Consider the following 16,144-nt stretch of genomic DNA (forward strand, 5'->3'; position numbering starts at 1 on the left):
CATGCATGTGGTCACTAGGTTCCCAAGACCTTTCCTGTGGTCCGTAACCTTTTCAGTCGATTTAATAAAAAAGTTTTGACTTTACCATCTTGGAGTCCAGGATGTTTTTAACCTCAAATTCGGGTTCCCCCGTCTATAAGGATGGGGTCTGGTGGCTTGGTTAGTCTTGTCCCTGGTTGCACTGGCTTCAAAAGTGACACATGAAAGATGGGGTGAATTCGCATATTAGCAGGTAAATCCAACTTGACGGCCACCGGGTTGATAATGGCCTTAATAGAGTAAGGTCCCAAATATCGAGGGTTAAAGGTCCGCGTTCCCTTGAGAGGTATGTGTTTTGTGGCCAACCATACTTGATGCCCTATCTGGTACTGTGGAGTATCACTTCTATGCCGATCAGCATCTTTCTTATATTTCTCCTTCGCTTGTTTTAAATGTGCAGTTGCCTCCTTAAAGGCTTGTGTAATCGTAGCGTGTAGATGGTCCACTGCGGGCATTTCTAAGTGTTGGGGTGAGTCAAGGTCTGAGGTTCGAGGATGGTGCCCATATACGGTATAAAAGGGGCTTTGTCCAGTTCCAGAATGTACTGAATTATTGTATGCATATTCGGTGATCCAAAGAATGTCCTTCCAATTACTCTCAGTCTGATGTAACATACAACGCAGGTATTGTTCAAGAGTCTGGTTGGTCCTCTCCGTTTGACCATCGGTCTGGGGGTGGTGACTGGTCGATAATCTCACGTCGATTTGCGCCAATTGACAACATTTCCTCCAAAAATGTGAAAAGAATTGACTGCCCCGGTCAGAGACCAACACGGACGGAAATCCATGTATGTGAACAAAGTTGTCGAGGAATTCTTTAGCCAGGATTGAGGCTGAAGGCATTCCTTTTAAAGGAATAAAGTGGACCATCTTGGAAAAAAGATATACAATAACTAGAATGGTGTTAAATCCATTACAATGAGGTAGATCAGTAATAAAGTCTAACAATAAGGTGTGCCATGGTGTAGGCAGAATGTCTAAAGGTTGTAAGAGTCCAGCTGGCTTTTTCTTTTGACTTTTGTTTTGGGCGCAAATGCCACAACACATCACAAATGATTTAATATCCTTTCGCCAGGTGGGCCACAAGAATTGTCTTTTAATTTTAGCTTCAGTTTTTGCAATACCTGGGTGCCCCTCCATTAGGGTATCATGATAACGGGAAATGACTAGCTCTTGTAGTTCCTTCTGTGGCAGAAATAGCCACCCTTGGTAATAAGGCAGATCATTGGTGACAGAGCAGTCCGGGCCTTTCTTTACCCAGTCCTGCAGGGCTGTAGGATCAAAGAGTTGCTTGATCTTTACCTGAATGTCCTCTAGTGTCTGTAGAGTAGTCATGCCAAGAATCCTTTCTTCGGAAATTATAGGTACTGGTTCTGGGTTCACTTCTGCCTCTCCCATCCCTATTCGGGATAAGGCGTCTGCTTTACCATTCTTACAACCTAGTCGATAGGTTATCACAAAATCGAACTCGGCAAAGAACAATGCCCATCGGAGTTCACGTGACGATTGGGCCTTGGCTGTTTTTAAATACTGTAAATTCCGGTGATCGGTGATCACAGTAATGGTATGCCTGGCACCGAGAAGATAGTGCCGCCAAGCCTTGAAGGCGGATTTAATGGCTAATAACTCCTTGTCGGTAACCGCATAGTTTAACTCGGGGGCCGAGAACTTTCTGGACCAAAATGCTACTGGGTGAATCTGGCCAGTTTCAGGGTCCTTTTGAGACAGGACAGCTCCCATGGCTAGACTGGATGCATCAGTTTCCACTATGTATGGAAGGTCAGGGCGCGGGTGCTTCAATACAAGTGCAGACGTGAATTTCACTTTCAGCTCTTGGAAGGCATTTTCAGCTTCTTCAGTCCACATAAAGCGTTTATTTTTTCGCAAGAGTGCTGTGATGGGATGTACGACATGTGAAAAATCTGGGATGAATCTGCGGTAGAAATTGGCAAAGCCGAGCATGCTTTGTACTCCTTTAACTGAACTTGGTGATGGCCACTTAAGGATTGCATCCACCTTTCGTGAGTTCATTCGGACTCCCTTTTGGGTCAGGATAAACCCAAGGAATTCAACACATTTTTCTAGTTTTGCATATAGTTTGTGCTGGCGCAATTTCTCAAGAACTGCTCGGACGTGCTTCACATGGTCAGATTCTGAAGAGGAGTATACTAGAATATCATCGATATATACGACAACACAAACGTCAATGAGTTCACGAAGGACATCGTTCATGAAGTATTGGAAGGCTGCTGGTGCATTGCACAACCCGAAAGGCATCACCTGGTATTCGAATAACCCATACTTAGTGCGAAAAGCAGTCTTCCATTTGTCGCCCTCTTTTACACATACCAGATGGTATGCCCCCCGGAGATCTAATTTAGTGTAGATCCAAGCGTCCTTCACTTGGTCTAGTAGTACAGGGATCAGAGGCAATGGGTATCGGTTCTTAACAGTAATCTGGTTCAATGCGTGGTAGTCTATGCAAGTTCTGAGGTCACCTTCCTTTTTGGGCATGAAGAACAAAGCTGAAGATGCCGGGGACTTGGATGGGCGTATAAAGCCATTGGCAAGGTACTGGTCTAAATATTGTCGTAGGTGAAGGTTCTCAGGTTCCGTAAGGGCATAGATCCTGCTACAAGGGGGTTGTGCACTGGGTATGAGATCGATTTGACAATCGTCCGATCTGTGAGGAGGTAAGGTGTTTGCCTGTTCTTTTTGGAAGACATCCTGGAATTCTTGGTATTCTGGAGGTAGTTGCATGACTGCTGTGGTTACTGTAGCCAGGCCTGGTTCTGATTTTTCTTTGGGTAACAGGTTTGTGCACAATCCGGGAAGGTTATTCTCTTCTCTCGCCAATCAATACAAGGATTATGTGTTTCCAACCACGGTATCCCCAGTATTATTTGGAACTGTGGGGCTTTGATTAGATCAAACACAATAGTCTCACGATGCCCATCCTGACCCAATAGTGTCATCTCTGCGGTGGAATGAGTTACAGGCCCAGAGGCAATTTCAGTTCCATCGACTGTGGTGATGACATCTGAGGTGGTTTTTCTACCAAAGAGGTAGATTCATCCTGGAAGCCAATTCATAGTCCACATGGTTTCCTATGGCGCCGCTATCAATGTATGCCCTTACTGCGTGCATACGCGATGGCTGCCCTGGATCTACGAGGACCATTGGTATGATGAAATGCGAGGTCTGAGTATCCTTCTTCAAGCTCGGCAAGCGGACCTCTATGCTTGTCGGGCGTGATCATTTCCCGAGTCTGACTCCATATAGGTTTTATCAGCAGCTCCTATCACCTTCTTGGGTTGTTTTACAGGGCAATCCCGTAGAAGATGCCCAGAAGTTCCACGATATAGACACAATTGCATTTGACGTCACCTTTCTCTTTCCTTCTGGCTTAAGGGTCCTTTAACCCCTCCGATTTGCATGGGTTCTGAAGCATCTGCTCCTTTGGGGTTAGCGTGGGTTTTGACCAACACCCGATTGTCAAATTTGGCTCGCTCAGCCTTTCTGTTCTGAAGTCTGTGATCTAACTGGACCACTAAGTCTATATATTCAGTGCCGTCTTGAGGTGGGTTCACGACTTGAGCCAAGACATCCTTGAGTTCTCCTCGAAGCCCTCGATGAAATAACGTGATTCATTTTACCTTGTGGAAACAGAAAAATAATATGGCCGGGAAGCCCAAAAAGAAACACACCAATACAGGTTACGAAGAACATACAAGTGCTTTATTTAAAAAGCTACAACAGTTACCAAAGTCAATTGACAAACGGATAGCTATTCGGCTCTCAGAGTAACGTAACGAACTTCAACGAAGGTTCGATGCATTAGTGAGAGAGACCATACATTGGAATACTTGGGCTTTTTATATTCTTTATCCAGCCCTTGGCCAACCCCCTCGCGGGTTAACCATTCTAGGGATCGGGCTTATGTGTTCCTTGCCAGGTCAATCCTATAATATATGCATTTTGATTAGTTTCGCTGATATAGTTGTACATTTACACATAGGTCAGCAATAGGACAAGGTCTCAGTTCGCGACCCCGACAAGTGGCCTGCGGGCATATTAATTATTCGTGTGTACGGAGGTCACAACGGCCAGAATTTTACTCAGAATGTCATTCGGCCTCCATTTTGATGTTCAGGGTGACTTCCACACTACAAGAGAACCTAAAATGGCGGCTTAATCCAAGCTGGCGACTTACATTACTTTCTCTAAGGTCAAAAACCTTGCCGCGGAGTTTGTTCGCATATGATGTTTTAGACAACTTGGCGTAGGCCAATACACATACAATTGCTGCAATAGGAGGCATAATATTGTTTCAATTCCGACAAACCCTCCTTTTGGCCTATGCCAAGTGCTAATATCACTTCTAATACTTTCGTAAATAACTCCATGCGTTGTCGTCTATACATCCTGAATCATTATCTGTAATGTCTATAGCCATTAGGTTGTTCATCAGAACCTCTTGTAACACAAACTCTTTAGATGCTGTATCCGGGGCGTACATTGTGTGCCCTACTGTTCTCACCCCTTGAGCACAACACCCCCCTAGCATTGCACATATACTAGGCAGACATTGGAAACAGCAACAAAGGAATAGCAGGATACCCAAAATAACCAGGATAACAGAAAGCACCTTCCAACCCCAGGATCGTAGAGAATCCCAGAACCAGGCGCTAATATTCCAATCTCCCACAGGAACATGCACCTCGGAACTAAGGATGTGCAAGTTCTGTATTGCTTTAAAAATTGTCGGTGAGGAGTCTGGTACGAAAACACAGCAAGCGGACCCAACTAATTTGCATACTCCACCACGTTCTGCCAGAATGACATCTAATGCCATCCGATTTTGGAGTGCTACCAATCTTATGGCCTTTTGTTCTAGTGTCATATTGTAGAGTATATCCGTGGTCCGGTTGATGGTTCTCTCCAGTACTCTTGCTAGTCCCCTAATATTTTCAGAGTTTGCTATCTGTCCCCAAAATGGCACAACTGATTTCGTTATATCTCCCAATACTTGCCCAGGGGTATCCCCATCCTCGTCCCGCCGTGGGCGAGCCTTAGAAACATCCAATGTACTAGCTACAAATACCCCAGGTAACAGGATTCCTAAATAACAGGTTCCCTGCCAATCCTTGGGCAACCAGGGAAATGCTAAACTATCACAAACGAAATAAACAGGCCCCCCTACATACAGAGGCCTGTTCTCCCCTGTCAAATTTACAATGTTCACACAACCTTCAAAATCTCCCATTGGCCGAGTGCCATTTCTTTGTACACAAAAGGGGACTGAATCGGGGCTATGATTAATAGAGTAGGAAGGGGGCACAGCGTCCTTATTGCCTATCGGAGCCATTTTAAAGGAAATTAGAGTTTTGAAAGGAAGAGATAGTTTATCAGATGGCCTAATAGAAGCAACATTAGGTCTACTTCTATTTGCAAAAAGCGAGCATCCCAGGGGAGTCAATTCACGTTTCTCAAAATCATTTAAATTAGTTCCATCAAAGTTCCCTGAGACGCTATCATTCCAATGGCCAAAGAATAGTGCTCTAAGAGAAGCATAGCAAGCAGTCGTTAAAGGTAAAGGGTGAATATACCATCCTAGCCCCTTGTTCCCATGTTGCGGTAAATGGGTGCAAATCCAGCAATTACTCTTATTAAAAATGGCATGCGTTGCATTCATTACTATCATTAAAGTGTTATTATGATACTTTCGTCTATGCTGGGAGTCTCTAGGTGACAAGGTGTGGAGGTGTACAGAGGGAGTCAAAGCAGTAGGTACAATCTCAATTGGCAGTAGAGGTTTTAGAGGGTACATTTCTTCGAAGTACCAAAGTCCCACAGCAGTAATTACACAAATTCCAATTATTATTAACACAACACAGCAATACGTTTTCGGGGCCCAGGCACATTGTTCGTTGTCCGAGTTGGTCACCCCCTTATTTACAAGTCCAGTGCGGGGAGCAGCGGTGGAGGTGGCAGGCATCGTAGTTTCTCAATCGACGACCCCAATGTTCGTTGCTGGCGACTCTACGGTCGCGCGACTTCTTAGTCCTTCCCAACCCTAGCCAGCAGAATCCCTTTTTTTTCCTTTTGTTCGAAAGGAACTTTCTTTTACAAGAGAAAACTTCCAATCACTTCTTCTTTCCAAATGCACGGAAAAGACCCGCGCCGTAGTTCTATCTTCTTCGTCGAAGCTTGTACCTGGTGGTACCCAGAACTGTTTGATCCGGAAACAAGGCAACGTCACTTCCTGAGGGAAGCGATGTATCGGAGGCGACGGAAGCCGCGGAACTTGAAACAATGCTTTCCAAAAGTGACTTTTCCAAAGAGTGTGGAGACAAAATGGACTGTTCCCCAAGCTCCACGGGCTCAGAGAAATTCTCCGACACACTCACAGTACTGTTTGCTACTCCAGGATCAGAGATTGTAGCATCAGCGAGGGGTTCTGCTTCTTCTGTAACGTGTGGCGTCGAGTGAGGAAGTTTCTTGACATGCGTCGTGTGGATCCAATATTTTTTTCCAGCCACCCGCACTGCTGTCTGAGTGACCAACAGCACCTGGTAGGGTCCCCTCCAGCGAGGAGCGAGACAGGAAGACCTTTCGTAGGCCTTCACTAGGACCCAACTTCCAGGCTGAATATCGTGTCCTGGGTCCGTAAACCATACAGGTAAAGCTGATTGGACCTGATGATAAATGAAATACAGATTTTTAGTCAACTGGTTGCAGTAGTCTACAAGCAATACATTGTCAGCCTCCCTCAATGTTTTAGGCCTCGGAAGACCCCAAATATTAGCAGGTCTCCCCATCACTACCTCAAAGGGGGAGAGCCCAGTCTTAGTTTGAGGTGTGGTTCGCATGGCTAACAATACAATAGGTAAGGCATCTGGCCATTTCAGTTTGGTGTCGGCACATGTTTTTGCAAGTTTATTCTTTAAGATGCCATTATGTCTCTCTACCAACCAAGCACTTTGAGGATGCCTAGCTCAGTGAAATCGTTTTTCAATGTGTAACGCTGTGCATATCTGTAAAATTACTGCTGCAACAAAATGGGGACCATTGTCCGACCAAATTACCCTCGGAAGCCCAAATCGTGGAAAGAATTCTTTTACCATAGTTTTTGCAGTGGTCATGGAAGTAGCATCTTTAACGGGGAAAGCCTCGACCCATTTACTAAAAGCACAAATAATCACAAGAACATATTTTAGATTGTTACACCGTTCCATCTCAATAAAATCAAAGTGGATGACCTCGAAGGGAACAGAAGGGGGCCCAAAGCTTCCCCTTGGAGTTACTGTCCCCTTCCCCACATTGTGCTGTAAGCAAATCATACAATTCTGAACATGGCGCTGTGCAATCTTCGAAATGTTATCATTCACCCATACTTGTTCTAACATTTTCGTAATCTGCTGAGCACACACATGCGTAGGACCATGTGCCATCGTAACCATTGCCAGTACATATGAATCAGGGAGCAACCATTTTCCTTCAGATATATCCACCCAACACCCATCGTCATCCAGTTTCCCCATTCCTTCGGCCCACCTTTTAGACTCTTCTATTGTGGCATCAGTTTGAATATCTCGCACAGACCCAATACCCCCATCCATTACATAGGCATCTTTTGTTTCCCTTAGAGCATACATGTCTGCGCTAAGGTCTGTGGCCGTTTGCCTGGCTATCTGGTCAGCAAAAGCGTTCCCTTTTCCCACATCATCTATGACCTTACGATGTGCTGCACATTTCATGATCGCTAACTGCCTAGGGAGTGAGAGTGCCGAGAGCAATTGCACTATCAGGGGACCGTGCTGAATCTTGGTCCCATGTGAGGTTAGGAACCCTCTTTCCGACCAGAGCCTCCCGAAGTTGTGAGCCACCCCAAAGGCGTACTGGCTATCAGTATATACGTTTACTATACGCCCTTCGGAGAGATCACAAGCTCGGGTCAACGCTATAATCTCTGCGGCCTGCGCGGAGTTATGCGGAATTCTCTTAGTTTCAACAACCGTACTCAACGTAGTAACTGCGTAAGCAGCTGTAGATGTACCATCTGGAAGTTTGAAGCAGGAGCCATCACAAAACAGCTCCCCTTCTGCATTGTCCAAAGGAGTATCTATAAGGTCTATCCTGCCCTTCGTTTCCTGTTCAGTGGTATACATGCAGTCATGTAATTCTTCGTCACCGCAAACAGTATTTTGTGGGAAAGGTAGAAGTTCAGCCGGATTAAGAACACAACACCTCTTAATTTGAATGTGAGGGGCAAACATAATTAATTCATACCTTGTCAGCCGTGCAGAGGTGAGGTGTTGCGTTTGAGTCTTATTCAATAGGACATCTACAGAGTGAGGTACCATCAAAATTAAATCATGGCCTAGAACCATTCCCTCACTCTGTCTTACGCACGCGGCAGCAGCAGCGACAGCTCGCAAACATCTCGGCAAAGCGCATGCGACAGGATCAAGGGCGGAGGAGTAGTAGCCGCACGGCCTATTCTTCCCTCCATGTTCCTGCGTTAACACAGCCAAAGCACATCCATCACATTCATGCACAAACAACACAAAGGCCTTGTCATAATTTGGAGTACCCAGAACCGGTGCAGAGCATAACACGGTTTTGAGAAGCTCAAATGATCGTTGATGTTGCGATTTCCATGGCAGTGGCAGAGAAATGCCCTTCTTCGTCAAAGCCAACATCGTTTTTATCACTAGTGAAAAGTTTGGGATCCACAACCTACAGTAAGAAGCCATACCTATTAAGGCTCTGACTTCCTTCTGCGTATTTGGAACAGACATGCCAGAAATGTGTTTTATTCTTTCAGGTGTCAATCTTCTCCCCTCCTTTGACAGGAGGTAACCTAAATAGGCGACCTCCTGGCAACAATATTGAAATTTCTTGCGCGAAGCTTTATGACCGTTTTCGGCCAGATGAATAAGTAACAATACAGTGCCTTCTTTACAAGCACTTTCAGAATCTGCAGCCAAAAGCAAATCATCGACATACTGAAGTAGTGCACAAGTAGGTGGCAATTCGAGGGTGTCAAGCTGCTCTTTCAAAGCTCTACTATAAATGCTTGGACTTTCAGTATACCCTTGAGGTGCCCGAGTAAATGTGAATGAACGTCCCCCCAAGGTGAACGCAAACAAATATCTACTCTCCTTGTCTATAGGAATACTAAAGAAAGCATTCTTTAGGTCCACAACACTAAAATACGTAGCTGTAGCAGGGATCATTGTTAGTATCATTGTTACATCAGGCACAATTGGAAATTGCGGGGCGACAACTTTGTTAATAGCACGAAGATCAATTATAAAACGGTATGGGATTGCATTGTCGCCTTTCTTGTATACAGGAAAAATCGGGCTATTACATAAACTACCTGCAATCTCCTCAATCACCCCTCGGTGCACAAAATCGGAGACAATTCACTTCAAAGCATGCTCGCCCTCAACTGATATTTTATACTGCGGAATGCGTGGTAATTTGACTCCATGTTTCATAACTATTTTAACGGGCTCAATCTGTAGTACCTCGACATCATTGTCGTCAACTGCTCATAAACATTCCGGGACAACACTAAACTTAGGAGGCAATGGTCGAGTCAGAAACTGGGAACTGGGAAGTTGCTGTGGTGAAACCGTCAGTCGTACTCCATCAGAGGAACAATGAATTACTGCATTCAGTTTCTTTAACAAATTTAACCCCAGCAAATTCTCTCCACAGTCAGAAGGAAAGGTCAATGGTCCGTAAAGGGACCCAAAGAAACAGACACCGGCGAACAAACCGGACAGACAATTGGTATACCAGAAAACCCTACAGAAACATTTGTTTGCCCTGACAGTGGAATGTTTGGAACCCGGAATGATCAATGGAGCACTTCTGTGCTCCAGTGTCTATCAAAAACTGATGTTTCCTATTCCCCACTAACAATTCAACGTAGGGACCTTTCTGATTAACGGGAATAGGTGAAGGTTCCAAACCCTGCTTCGGGCAGTCCTAACAGAATAAAATGTTATCGGAAGGAAGCTCTTCAGAAAGGTAGGCAGCAGAAGGGTGATCAAATATGTTTCTTGCGTCCACACTCGAAGTCTGATTTTCCCGTGAAAAAGGTTGCTGAGGATCTTGTGAAAACTGACCTCTATCAGGGCCCCCTGCTCCAGGGCGACCTCTAGGTCGTCTACCCATACTCCCAAACGCATTGATGACCTTTGTCGAAGGACGGGGCACTGTGCTCGCCAATGACCTTCCTGGCGGCAATAGGCACATTGATTAATATTCACAGAACCCAAAGGAGCGTTTCCTTTTGGGACATACTGACCTCTGGTCTGTGACGTACCTCCTCTGGGATTTCTAACAATTTGTTGTAACAATACTTTAGTCTTCAAATCTCCTTTCCTCTTCTCTATTTTCTCTTTTTCATTATTCACACGGTTCCATAATACTGAGCCATGTGCAAAACTTCAGATTGGGACTTCGCCTGCCAAGCGCTCTCAGAGGACATAATCTGTGACTGGATGTCAGGCAACAACCCACGTACAAATTTGTCCACAAACAACCTTTTCCCGGACTGTGTGCCCAAGTCCTGACCACTGAAATCAGAGAATACCTGTTCGAATCTATTAAAGAACTCGGTGGCACCTTCAGTTTTTCCTTGAACACAGGCCGTAAGCTTGTCCCAAATAATTCTTTTCTCAGGAATTATGGTTTTCAATTTTGCGACAATTCTATCAGGCAAAGTAAGTATTACCCGAGGTGGTTTTTCACCAGCTGGTCTTTCCCCATCAAACCTAATCATGTTAGCCCACGTATCTCCTAACCCTGGCACATCGTCTAGTGTTCGAACCTGCTTCCATAAATCTACGGGCAGGAGTATAGGGAATAGCAAGTCAATGTCACTTAAGGTGAACACAGAGGACTGCAAAACGGACTCTATCTCTTTGTAAAACCCTGTTGGGTTTTTTCTGATATCGGGAATTCATTGTCTAATAGTGTTCACTTCCTGTCGTGAAAACGGGACGTGAACAAATTGCGATACATAGTGTGCAGGGATGTTCACAGCGGGTGCACCAGTCCCAGCGTTAGCGGAAATCTCGACCTTTGGGACAAATGTCGGAGGAACCTCTCTCATAGGCAACTGAGATGTAGGTAACTCTGACCGCTTACTAAGCTTACTAAGCAATAGAGCCAGGTCGAGCGCTAAGGCAGCTGAAGAAGTGTCGGGCGAAAAAGCCCTCTTACAAATACCCAATAATTCTATAGGACAACACCTTCTTCCTTACACATTCATCTTGTAGGTACTGTACCATTACCTGAATCACCTTCTTCTGCATTTCTACTGTATACTGATTATATGTGTCATATACTTCATCTGGCGGTACCGATGAATCCGGGATCCATCGAATCGCATCTTTGGTACAAATTCGTACTTCCTCAGGTGCCGATCTACGACACAGAAGGAACCGTTTCTGTACATGCATACTGTCGTCTTCATCATCCTCATCTCGTGATTTCTCAAAGTCCCTCCTATACTCAAACAATCTTTCAACATGACCATGTACTTTCTCCTCTGTGTCCCTCGAAAGTGCTAAAGCATTCAGATCCCTCACCCCTTGTGGGAGATCCGAATTTTGTAATTTACCCCACATCACACATAAATGAGTCCCCAAACCTTCGATAAAAACATTTTTCTCGGGAAAATTGTTCAAATTTCATAATGTGGAAAAAACGTTAACTTGATCACCTTTCTCCATACAGTGCTTAGCACATGCAAATAATTCTCGTTTCTTGTCTGCGGAAACAGTATTACGAGTGACAATCTTTGACCCCGCACCCTGATCAACTTCAGTCAATACAGAACCACTCAGGAGCGGAGGTGCGGGTAAATTCAATGGTGGTGCAACGATCGGCGTAGGAGGAAGGGGTGGTGCGATAGGTGGAGGAACAACAACTAGAGTAATGGGAACAATAGGTTGCACAGGGGGAACAGGAATAACAGCAGGAATGGGCAGAGTACCCGGGAGAGGATCATGCGGAGGCACCAGGCCTGCGTTCGATTAACAATTTTTCAATAAATTCTTCAGAAACATGGAAATCTTTAGAGGGATACATTTTCTGGATACCTAGTGAGAACGCCCTATCCACATTTTTGACTGACTCTGAATGTTTTTCTTTATCATATAAAAACGCTTTTTCGGCATTTGTTTTATGACGGCGTGCATGTTTATCCCTACTTTTAAGCTGCTGCAACGCTTCTTTTTTCCAATTCTGCAAAACATCAAATGCTGCATGTCTGGCCTTCTTTTTTAGCAAGACCGATTCTAAGTATTCAATACGGGGGATCTCGAAACTACCATTGATTGGCCACTGAAATTCGGAGGCATGTCTGGTTTGTCTGTGCCAAATATCATTAAATACTATACTTCCAATGCCATACTTACAGTACATAGTACATGCCGGCGACCCCTCCTGTGGTGCCGGGCGTCTAAATTCCAAAGATTGTCGCTGCGGAACAGAGCCCTAAAGCAGCTAGACAATTTCCCAGGCATTTCACAAAAAATTGGTGTTACCTGGTCAATAATTGTGTCTGCAGATACAATACGCCAAATTCAAATTGTCAGGGTTAAATTAAGAGCCGGGTCACGACTGCACCTGACCAAACCTAAGGAAGACTGTACGGTTTACCAAAGAACTTACCTAACGAATTTTACCTTGTGTTTGGTGGTTTCGACAAATCTGCTCGCCTCAAAAAATGGACCCTCGTCAAGATGCCGTGTCAGACCACACGACTATCGTCCAAGGATTGGATCGTGCACCGCTGCCGAGGTATCGCGTCTCGTTCGGTCGGGTCCGCAGTATCACACCGTCCGATCCCGGTTCGATAGTCTGCGTCAACCTTCAATGATCCGGCATCAATCTTGAGGGTCCCTATTCGGGCGCCAACTGTGGAAACAAAAAAATAATATGAGGCCGGGAAGCCCAAAAAGAAACACACCAACACAGGTTACGAAGAACATACAAGTGCTTTATTTAAAAAGCTACAACAGTTACCAAAGTCAATTGACAAACGGATAGCTATTCGGCTCTCAGAGTAACGTAACAAACTTCAATGAAGGTTCGATGCATTAGTGAGAGAGACCGTACATTGGAATACTTGGGCTTTTTATATTCTTTATCCAGCCCTTGGCCAACCCCCTCGCGGGTTAACCATTCTAGGGATCGGGCTTATGGGTTCCTTGCCAGGTCAATCCTATAATATATGCATTTTGATTAGTTTTGCTGATATAGTTGTACATTTACACATAGGTCAGCAATAGGACAAGGTCTCAGTTCACGACCCCGACAAGTGGCCTGCAGGCATATTAATTATTTGTGTGTACGGAGGTCACAACGGCCAGAATTTTACTCAGAATGTCGTTCGGCCTCCATTTTGATGTTCAGGGTGACTTCCAGACTACAAGAGAACCTAAAATGGCGGCTTAATCCAAGATGGCGACTTACATTACTTTCTCTAAGGTCAAAAACCTTGCCGCGGAGTTTGTTCGCATATGATGTTTTAGACAACTTGGCGTAGGCCAATACACATACAATTGCTGCGATAGGAGGCATAATATTGTTTCAATTCCGACAACCTCAGGCCATCCAGTTTCCACTATCAACCTATTAAAGGTCGCGATGTAGGATAGAAGGTCCTGGTTACCCTGTCATAGGGACAAAGGTTCGTTACCCAGGGCCTGACCTTGGGAGTGCCGGGTAAAAACTCTTTCCATGCTTGTTTGAAAGCCCTGAAAATCCTGAAGAATTGGGTCATCCTGAGTAACTAGTGGAATTGACCAATCCGCTGCACTGCCGCTGAGGTATGACAATACAAAGGCTACCTTGGCTTGATCGTTTGGGAAGGCTCCAGGTCTGCATAAAAAGTGCAAGCGGCATTGGTTCATAAACACGGCAAACCTTTTGGCATCTCCGGCAAAGCGTTCGGCTGGAGCTAATGGAATATTTCCTGGTAGGTTTATTTGCACAGGGTTACTCGATAACACAGGAGCTGGATTTCTCCCGGAACCAGGTAGGGGTGCTTGTCCAGCCTGGCTTTGCAATAGTTGCCTAGCAAGGTCATCAGTTCGCTCCTTTGACAAAATCAGTTCTCTCCTAAGAGCATTGGTTTCTTGATGGGCAGAAGGCACTTCAGCCCTCAATTCCCCTAGTAATTGGGCCAATTGGGCAGTCTCTGAGGTATCCATAACGCCCGGGTGGGAATTTGTGGGTAGGCTTCACGTTCTGTTACGCTCACCTGGCTCCCACAGAGGTGTCGATCTGAACTGGACAGCTGCGGTATCCACCAATGTGACGCGGAGGGCCGAGATGACGACTGGACTGGCCCACCTAGCTTTGTTTGCTTGGCCCGTAGGAATATTCTTCTGCAAATGGAGAAAGGGAATTAACCACACGTGGAGTTGAGTGTAAATCCCCCCACCCCCGCTGTTCTCCCCATAGATCACCTTTGATGTCCCCTCTTATAGTCTCACCTGATGGTTTGAAAAGATGAGCTCTCCATCCTGCATTGAGCGCAGGGGCGCATTGATAACCAGTTACTTCACTGCCTCGAAGGAATTGGTGAGTTCCAGAACAATATTGACTCTGAAAAGTATGTAGTTCGTAAGAGTTCAAATGCCTGACTTTCACTCTTGTCCGATTCCTTGCAGAGTGCAGCTTCACCCTAGTGAAGAGTTCCTCGTGGCAACCAGTAATATTCTGGTAAGGATTTTTATTTCCAACACAGTTCGATAAATAATGTCAATATGTAACCTGTTGCTTTCTCCCTTATTCAGGCGCTGAGAGAAAGTATGAAGTCTCAGAGAATAAAACCTCTGGCGGTAAAATCAGGTAAGTCTATTGTGGTGAGGTGGTTTCCCCTTGATAGTCCCTTTGTTTCACCTTGCTGTCCTTTTGTTTCCCCTTAGGGGCTGGGGTTCGGCGAAGATGCAGTGGAAGCTGTGCCAAACCTTGAAGAGGAATAGTACCCCCTGTGGTAAAATCAGGTAAGTCTATTCCTCTGTGTATTCCCTTGGCTCACCTTGCGGTTCTTGTCTACTCCTTAGGTGCCGGAATGCAGCGGGAACATGCAGGAGGATGCGGTGGAATGTGAAGATGCTGCGAAGGCCGGTGAGTTCAGCGCAGCGCTGCAGCAGGCGAGGCGACGCGCATAAAATAACTTCTTTCTTCCAGCTCGAAGGCGCGATGGATCGGGAATTCAGGTAAGGATCAAAGGTATTGCTCTTGTTCTAACCTTTTCTCCTTCTTTCTCCCTTTTTCTAGGAGCTCCAAACTCGAGGCGAGAGTGGCAGAAGACTGGATGCAGACTTGCAGGCACGGTGAGCGTTACGCTGCTGGATGCAGAATAACGCAAAGCATGTGCTGCTCTTTGGGCGTGGTTTAAATAGCCTCCAAAGTAGTCCCAGGTAAGTATTCCTCCCGAGCCCTGCCCGAGTAAAAAATAGTCCCTAGGTAAAATAGTCCCTTCAAAGCCTCATTGGCTTGGAGCTCTTGCAGCATGATCTGCATCAGGTAAGCTTGCAGCATGGTCTGCATCAGGTAAGTTCTACTCTATGAGCCTGGCGCCATAGGCGCCAGGACTGACTCTCCATATGAGCCTGGCACCATAGGTGCCAGGACTGCAAACAAACAGCCCCTAGCAGGGGTTTTTGGGCTTGCTCAAAATAACTTGATGCCTGCTTCCGGGGTTGCTGGACCTGGTCTGGGTCCCCGGGGGTAGGCATCATGACAACAGTGTAGTTGTAGCTGCTGTATTCACTCTTCTGCAGCCCAAGATAGGGATAATGTTCAACATACTCAATATCTCCCAGTTGGTAACAACTTTCACTCTATTCATTTTCTTTCCTGCCACCAGCAATATTTTGGTTTTGTCAATGTTCACCACGAGATCATTCTCCCTGGCTTACACTGCCAGTTCCTCCAACATGACTCTAAATCCAGAGAGAATGTAATCGAAGATTACAAGATCATCGGCATATAACATACCAGCGATTTTAGTCCCTCCTATCCCTGGTGAACATAGAGGTTAAACAGCAGACGAGCCAGGA

This window comes from Ambystoma mexicanum, chromosome 1q, assembly GCF_040938575.1.
Source record: "Ambystoma mexicanum isolate Mex_15411 chromosome 1q, UKY_AmexF1_1, whole genome shotgun sequence".
Classification (NCBI taxonomy): domain Eukaryota; kingdom Metazoa; phylum Chordata; class Amphibia; order Caudata; family Ambystomatidae; genus Ambystoma; species Ambystoma mexicanum.